The sequence below is a fragment of the Mus caroli genome, chromosome 6 (genome assembly GCF_900094665.2).
Source record: "Mus caroli chromosome 6, CAROLI_EIJ_v1.1, whole genome shotgun sequence".
Taxonomy (NCBI): domain Eukaryota; kingdom Metazoa; phylum Chordata; class Mammalia; order Rodentia; family Muridae; genus Mus; species Mus caroli.
Window position 1 is genome coordinate 71,855,289 of NC_034575.1, and position 7,762 is coordinate 71,863,050.

At 38.2% G+C, this 7,762-nt stretch overlaps 1 pseudogene; it reads right to left on the reverse strand.

Annotated features, from left to right (window-relative positions):
- Nucleotides 1-4,965: 4,965 nt before the first annotated feature.
- Nucleotides 4,966-6,005, reverse strand: LOC110295663 (annotated as a pseudogene).
- Nucleotides 6,006-7,762: the final 1,757 nt, after the last annotated feature.

Sequence of the window (7,762 nt, forward strand, 5' to 3'; positions counted from 1 at the left end):
AGAATGGGAATTGGTGGGTAGGGAAGTGGGGGGCGCTATGGGGGACTTTTGGGATAGCATTGGAAATGTAATTGAGGAAAATATGTAATAAAAATATGAAAAATTAAAAAAAAGTAAGGAAGAGACAAATGAAGAGGCAGGAAATGTATATATCACATCCTCAGTGTTATGAAATTCAACTGCATTGGTATCAAACAGACTAGAAAGAAAAAGTAAGAAAATAAAGCATGAGAATATTAACTACCATAACACAAAAGAGACCAGTGGGACATACTAAGATTTTATCTTTGGAAATCTTGATATATATCATATATACTGCAATATTCTTTATATAATTATTATGAAACCTATATATTGTGGCTGTTGTCTATGAAACCAGAGGGACAACATAAAAGTTTATATCACTTTTAAATACCTTGGGCAAGAAATTGAACGGTTATCATAAACTGGCATAGTAAAGGAATGGTAGGGGTTCTCCCAGCTGAGTATTCACTGTAAATTAAAATTTATTTCCACATTTAGGTGTTTCTTGATTTAAGAGTTAGGCAAAGTTGGCTTGTTAATTTGGGGATGTTGTTGGCTTGTTAATTTCAGGGTGTTACAAATAGAATTTACAGTTGAATTAAAAGCAAACTAGTATATGCTTTCCCCAAAGAAAAACTTATTTTTAGTTAATTGATCACATGAGACCTTCTCAAGTTTCTTTATCAAGCAAAGTGAGAAGCTGGCTTTAGTGTTGACTGATTTCACTGCAGCACCCACAGTGATGTCAAAGCCACAGTCTGAACACTGGCCATCCTAATGCTCAGAGAGGGCACAGGAAATATGGAGTTGAGGGCCATAGAGGTTGCCTGTGTTGGGTTTCCAGGTAACAGAAAGAAGGGGTTTGTAGAGGGTTTGTTTTTGCTGTATTCACATTTGCAGATGTTAACACATTTCTATGTGAAGCACATCACCATTTGTCAAGTATTGTGAATGTATGTATTTTCAGTACCAAAATTCAGCTGCTCAGAAATGCCTGAGCATGTTTAGTGGTGCATAGCCTGAGCTGTGATGGTTGAGTGATTGGCTCTGACCACTGGGAGAATCCTGAATAAAACAAGTTCCTAAGCATTCTAAGAGGCAGAAGGGGGAGAGAGAGAGAGAGAGAGAAAGAGAGAAAGAGAGAGAGAAAGAGAGAGAGAAAGAGAGGGAGAAAGAGAGGGAGAAAGAGAGGGAGAGGAGAGGGAAAGGGAAAGAGGGAGAGGGAGAGAGGGGGAGAGGGGGAGGTAGAGGGAGAGGGAGAGAGAGAGAAAGTCATAGGGAGCATTAAGTGATTAGAGAGAGATATAGATACACACACACACACATACACACACACACACACATTCTAAGAGGGCTTTAGTGTCACTAGCACAAAATTACTGTGAAATTAAAGTGTATTATTGGAGCATGAGTGATATGCTTAAATGCGTAAAAATAAAATTAAACTTACTTCTGTTAATATAGCCAGTTGCATAAACTCAAAGTTCATTTTCAAAGTTGCCCTAGAGTTGAATAGCTGAAAAACTCCAAGTTAATTTTCAGATCTTAAAGTTTATCACTATATGTATATACACATATTGTTGTGTGGTTTTATGTATATGTAACATGCAATCATGTACTATTTAATGATGAAGGAACAGCCTGAGAAATGATTCTTAGTTATGGGTAATATTGTTTTAAATTTGTGTCATATAATTAATTTCTTAAATATTGATAATGTGTGTCTAGTATAATATTATAAAATGTCAAGGAACAAACTGTCTTACTCTCATTTTAATCTACATGTATAGTTACCTAGAATCATATTATAGCTATAATGTTTATTTATTTTGCTAAATGTTTTGTTTTCCCTGTAGAAACATTATTTGTTAGTGAATATTTGTGGTTCTACTTTTTGCTTCTTCTTGGGATATCCAGGTGCTACTACACACAAACTGAGGAAAGATAGAAGCAGAGCTGACTTCCATAGTCTGCATCTTCCCTTGTAGGATTCTCACATGAAGTCCCAGCTGCACAACTACTACATGTATACGGAGGTCTAGATCCATCCTATTTTTGTTCTCTGGTTGGTTGTTGATTCTCCATGAGCCCCCATGGTCTGTTCCAGGTTAGTTATTCTCCAGGACAGTATTTTTCAATCATACTGGAACAAGCTATATATTTACATGAAGAGTATTTAATTTTTCCATACAATTTTTAATATCAATATGAATGTTAAATTTATGAAGCATATGTGCCAGAATTACTATATGTACATTGTTCACTGAAATAACACAATTCATTAGTTTATGCATTTATGTTTTTCAGCATATAAATTATAGTATGAAAATGTTGTTAATTATTACAACCTTGCAATAATGTACTCCATTTTTCAAAGACTTAATTATTTTATCTGCATGTATGAATATTTTGTTTATATGTGTACACATATACCACATTCTTTCTGCCTGAACAAGCAGAAAAGATATTGGATGTGCTGAATGATGAGTTAAAAATGCTTGTGGGATACCTCGAGGGACTTAGAAAACAAACCCTAGTGTTCTCCAAGCACAGCAAATGCTTTTAACTACCGAGAGAACTCCATATACCCATTTTTAGAATTGTTTTGCTTGTTTTGTTCTGTCATATATATGCTGTGTAATATATATATATATATATATATATATATTCATCAATTTAACTACTATCACAATTCAAATGCTTCTTCCATTTTTGTAACCTTGAAAGATACACACAAAAATGCCAGGTTTCTGAGATTCTCAAGGTGATGTAATTTGGCAGGCCTTCAAATAGAAACCAGTCAGCCCTTTTATTCTAGAATTTATGAAGTTTCAAAACATAACTAATTAAATGAGATGGTGTGATGGTTTGTATATTCTTGGCCCAAGAAGTGGCACTGTTAGAAGATATGGGCCTGTTGGAGTAGGTGTGCCAGTGTGGGTGTGAGCTTTAAGACCCTCATACTAGATGTTTGGGAGCCAGTATTCTGCTAGCAGCCTTCAGATAAAGATGTAGAACTCTCAGCTCCTCCCACCATCCTTGCCTGGATATTGCCATGTTCCTTCCTTGATGATAATGGACTGAACCTCTGAAACTGTAAGCCAGCACCAATTAAATGTTGTCCTTATAAGAGTTGCCTTGGTCATGGTGTTTACTCACAGTAATAAAAACCTAACTAAGATAGATGCTAAGGAAAATTTTACTATTTATAAACATTATTGTCACACTTAAAAGTCACAAACTAGTCTTATTATACAGAACAGGGGAGGTAAACATGAGATGCCATGTTAAGTCATGTGTGAACAGAAAAGATTTTAAGTTATTTAATGTATATTTTGAAGGTGTCTCAAAAAATGTCACACATTCAGTTTTATCAGTTAATTTTATGAAACATACTATGCTAGAAATTTTAAAGACAGTGATGAAATGGAGGTAATTCATATTTTACAAATGCTATTCCTTTAAGGATATTGCAAATATTTTGAAGTTATTGTAAGGACTTTAAAGGAAGATACAAAATTGATTTGGTAGGAAGTCCTTGGCAGGGAGTTACAAGAGGAAGAATAAACTCCCTATGAAAATGAAGGCATAAGATAGACACCAGGAATAACAAAGAATAAGTCAGGAAAGTAAAGAAACAGTAATATCTCAAAAGTATTTCTAAACTACATGTGAAGCTTTGAGAAGAAGAGGCACTGTGTTCGAGATATTGAAACACTACAATGTTACAAAGCCACTGGGTCATCATGTGAAACACAAGAACGGATAAAGGTGAGGTAGGCAAGAGTGCTGTCCATAATTCTGTAATCACAGAACTTCAGCAGCAAAGAAAAGAAGGTAAAGACTGAGTTGAAGGCCAGTCTGGGGATATGCAGTGAGCCTCTGTAACAAAGAAAACAGAAAATGAAAGATGTGCTTGTCATTATAGTTAGAGAACAGGTTTTTTTTTTTTTTTTTTTTTTTTTAACTTTTTGAATCTGGCAAACCCTTGCTTCTCTTTGGCCCTAATTGAAGTTGAAGTGCCAATATACAGAACCTGACCATTTCCTACTTTAAGCACATTTGGTCCTACAAAATGAAGTAAGGAGCTCACCTCCTAACAAAGTCATGGTAAGGATCACACAATGTAAAAATATAAAAATTTAAAAGTGGTGCTATGGGATTATCACTCTGAAAGACATATCACACTCAAAGCATCAGTGTCTCTGCTAGGCTTTGATGTTCAGCCACAAAGATCAGTTTATTTTTCACCCAGGTGCTGTGACTTCACTGTGAGTTCAATAGATTCTTTGATTTCACTCAGGCAGGTCATAACTAAACCAAAAGTAAATGGCAAGGAAAGAAAACACAGTGTGTTGCTCATGATAAAAGTTAATATTGATCTCACAGCCGAGGTTTTCTCCCATAAAGTTCTCATTACACAAACGAAATAGCACCATCAGCATTGGGGATAAGTAAATGTTAGTTAGGAAAGTATATTGGGATATGATTATTTTCAGGTCAAGCAAATTAACATTGTATCATAGGTGCCAGCGAGGCCTTTGGGTATGATATGTACATACCTTTCTTTCTTTTCTTATTTCTACCTTTCTTTTTTTCTTTTCCTCTTTTTCTTGAAGGTCATCATCTTTAGACAGGGAACGAACAGGTCTGAGAATAATGCCTGGCTTGAGATCTTGATTCTTCCCAGCCAAGCTACACAAGTAATCTTCGGATTTGGCTTTGAACTTGATGGTGAGAGAATAGTGATCCTGGGAAGAGGAAGAGCAGGAATCTCTGTGTGAGGACAGCCTAGGTGTCTGGGTTGGGAGGGAAGGGGATAGTCTCAGTCTCCTGTTTCTATGAGTGGAAGAGCCAGTTGGTCCTTAACTTTCAGTGGCCCAGAGGCTGCTCTTGTTTCAACCTCTGAATGAAACTTTTGCCAACTCGTGTAAATACTGATCATGATGGCACTGGATGGCACAGGGGAAGTGCAGGAGGGCACGGATGGGCACAGAAGGGCACAGCCTTGATGATCAGTGGGAGGAAACCTGCCGAGTCCCCTGGTGCCTCATTCTGCCTAGATACTCTGAAGCAGGAGGCAGGTGGAGTCAGCTCTTGGTGGTTTCACTCTCACAGCCTCCACTGCTCCCAGTGGCATTTGAAGCTATGTCTTCCTGACAGTAGATAGGTAAGGGTGGCAGGTACCATTCCTGAAATGCCACCAGCTACAGAGTTGACACCAACAGATTTCTGTTCTTTTGGTCTTAGCTCATTTAGCCAGCTATTCACCAGCTCATAGTTGAATCAGTACACAACTGAGAAGGGAACATCTCAAAGATCTGTGGAACCCCAGCCTCATCTCAGTGAGCATCAGTCCCTCCGAGGCATCACAGCTCAAACACAGATAGCTAGTTCGTGGTATGACATGTGCTGAGCCTGCAGCTTGGTTGGTACAAATTCCAAGGAGCTGACAACTGACCTACTGCCCATGCGTGTGAAGGCGCCAGCTACCATAGATGTGTAGAGGTCAGAGGTCAAGGATTGACCACATAGGTAAGTTTTGAGTTGGTCATAAACAGTGAAATAAAAGGAGATAGCTGGCATAGTCATCACCACGGTGGCAGGGAGCCTGCTCCAAGGGTCCTAGTGCCCTCAGGCCTCACAATCTTCACAAGAGTGAAGAGCAGAGGATCTTGAAACCAAGTGGCAGAGCAAGTTCCATTTAGGCACAGGTACAGGGGCTCTAGGACACCATTGTAGTATGGGAGGCACTTCCTTCGGGATGGTAGAGTGGAGGGTGATTTGGTGTAGGAGAGTCTTCAAAATCTGGAGGGAAGTGTCAATACTCTGGCTACCACAGATCTCTGGAAGCACGGAGACTGAAAGCAGACCTTCACCACATCCAGAGGTGTCATGAAGAAGGGTTTGACCACAACCTCAGCTCCCGAGGCCGCCATTTGCTGAAGGGGATTAATATCCCTAAGATCCTGATCATCCATCTTGTAGTTTCAATCCTGGCTCAGAGCCAATTCTTGCACTATGCCATGTTAGGGGCCTGGCTGGCCTGTAGCAGCTCAGCGGCCAGTACAGGGTTCACAAGCTCCCTCTTTAAACAGCCATCACTCCTCTATGCCTTTATTTATGTTTCCAATTGTGAGACTGAACTTAGTCTTAGCTAACTTTTCTTAGCTAAGGGACAGAAACACATGGCATCCAGGTATTTTTCAGGTGTCCCTTTCAAAATGAAACTATCTCCATATCTTCGATATGCATTTTACTAGTTGACTTAGTGCAATTATCTAAGAAGTTTATAGCTGTAATATCATTCACACATCAGAACGAATGATTATTTAATTCCAGATTAAAAACACCAATTAAAAGGCAAAGACTTTTCAAGAATCTGAGAACCTGGAGTAACAGTAAAACAAATTTACTCTAACTGTTGTCTATTCTTCATCATATCCAAAGTATAGACATAATGAAACATGAAATTAACTCTTTTTTTTTTTTTTTTTTTTTTTTTTGGTTTGTTTTTTTGGTTTTTTGAGACAGGGTTTCTCTGTATAGCCCTGGCTGTCCTGGAACTCACTTTGTAGACCAGGCTGGCCTTGAACTCAGAAATCCGCCTGCCTCTGCCTCCCGAGTGCTGGGATTAAAGGCGTGTGCCACCAGGCTTGGCATTAAAATTAACTCTTTTTGAAAACTTTTTTTCATTTTGTGGTTGTGTGTGTGAGTGCCTACACAGTGGTACACATATAGAGGCCAGAGGGAAACCAAAAGAAGTTGGTTCTCACTTTCTAACATATGGATCCTAGGAATAGACTCAGTTCTTCAGTATTGAAGCAAGAAACTTTACTACCTGAACCATATTGTTGATAATTAAATATGCAGTGATTATACCAGAATTTAAAACATATTTGTACTACTGGTTTATTGGGAACTTTTGAGCAATAAAGGCTGGAGAGTAACTAACATGGAACTATTTACATTATCTTTTTAGCTTCTGAATTTTATGTCTAGACTAGTTGAAAGTAAAACATCATAAATGAACTGAGTGTTAATGGGAGAACAAACATGAACACAAAGTCTTGGATAAAAGCAAGAAATGAATAGCAAAGAGATATTGTCTTTGGTGCTTACTTTAGATTGTATATTTAGTGAGTAATAGAAAAGAGATGGAGAAGAAGAGGAAGAAGAAGTAGGGCAGAGGATGCTAATTAAGTAACATTAAAACTTTAAACTATTTCCCAGATTCATTGTGTAGTGGCTATTCCTGATTGTCAACTTGACTATATTTGGAATGAACTACAATCCAGAATTGGAAGGCTCACCAGTGACCCTAATCTGGAGTCTGGGAGATAGAAGTTTCTGATCTGGATCTTGGTATGGAGATCTTGAGGCATAGTGGCTATGGATTCCAGAAGATTAAGACAGGGAGATCTCTGAGTTCAAGGTCACTGGGATTAAAGGTGTGGTGGAACACACCTTTAATCTGGGCTATACCTTCTGCTGGAGACCATATAAGGACATTGGAAGAAGTACTGAGTAAGGACTGAGTAACTGCTAGATCCTTGGACTTCCATTCACAGCTACTACTGAACCATTGTTGGGAATTGGACTGCAGAATGTAAGTCATCAATAAATTCCTTTACTATATAGAGACTATCCATAAGTTCTGTGACTCTAGAGAACCCTGATTAGTACACATTGTAAATACCTTTTGTTCCTCACTATATTTATCTTGGAATATCTTACA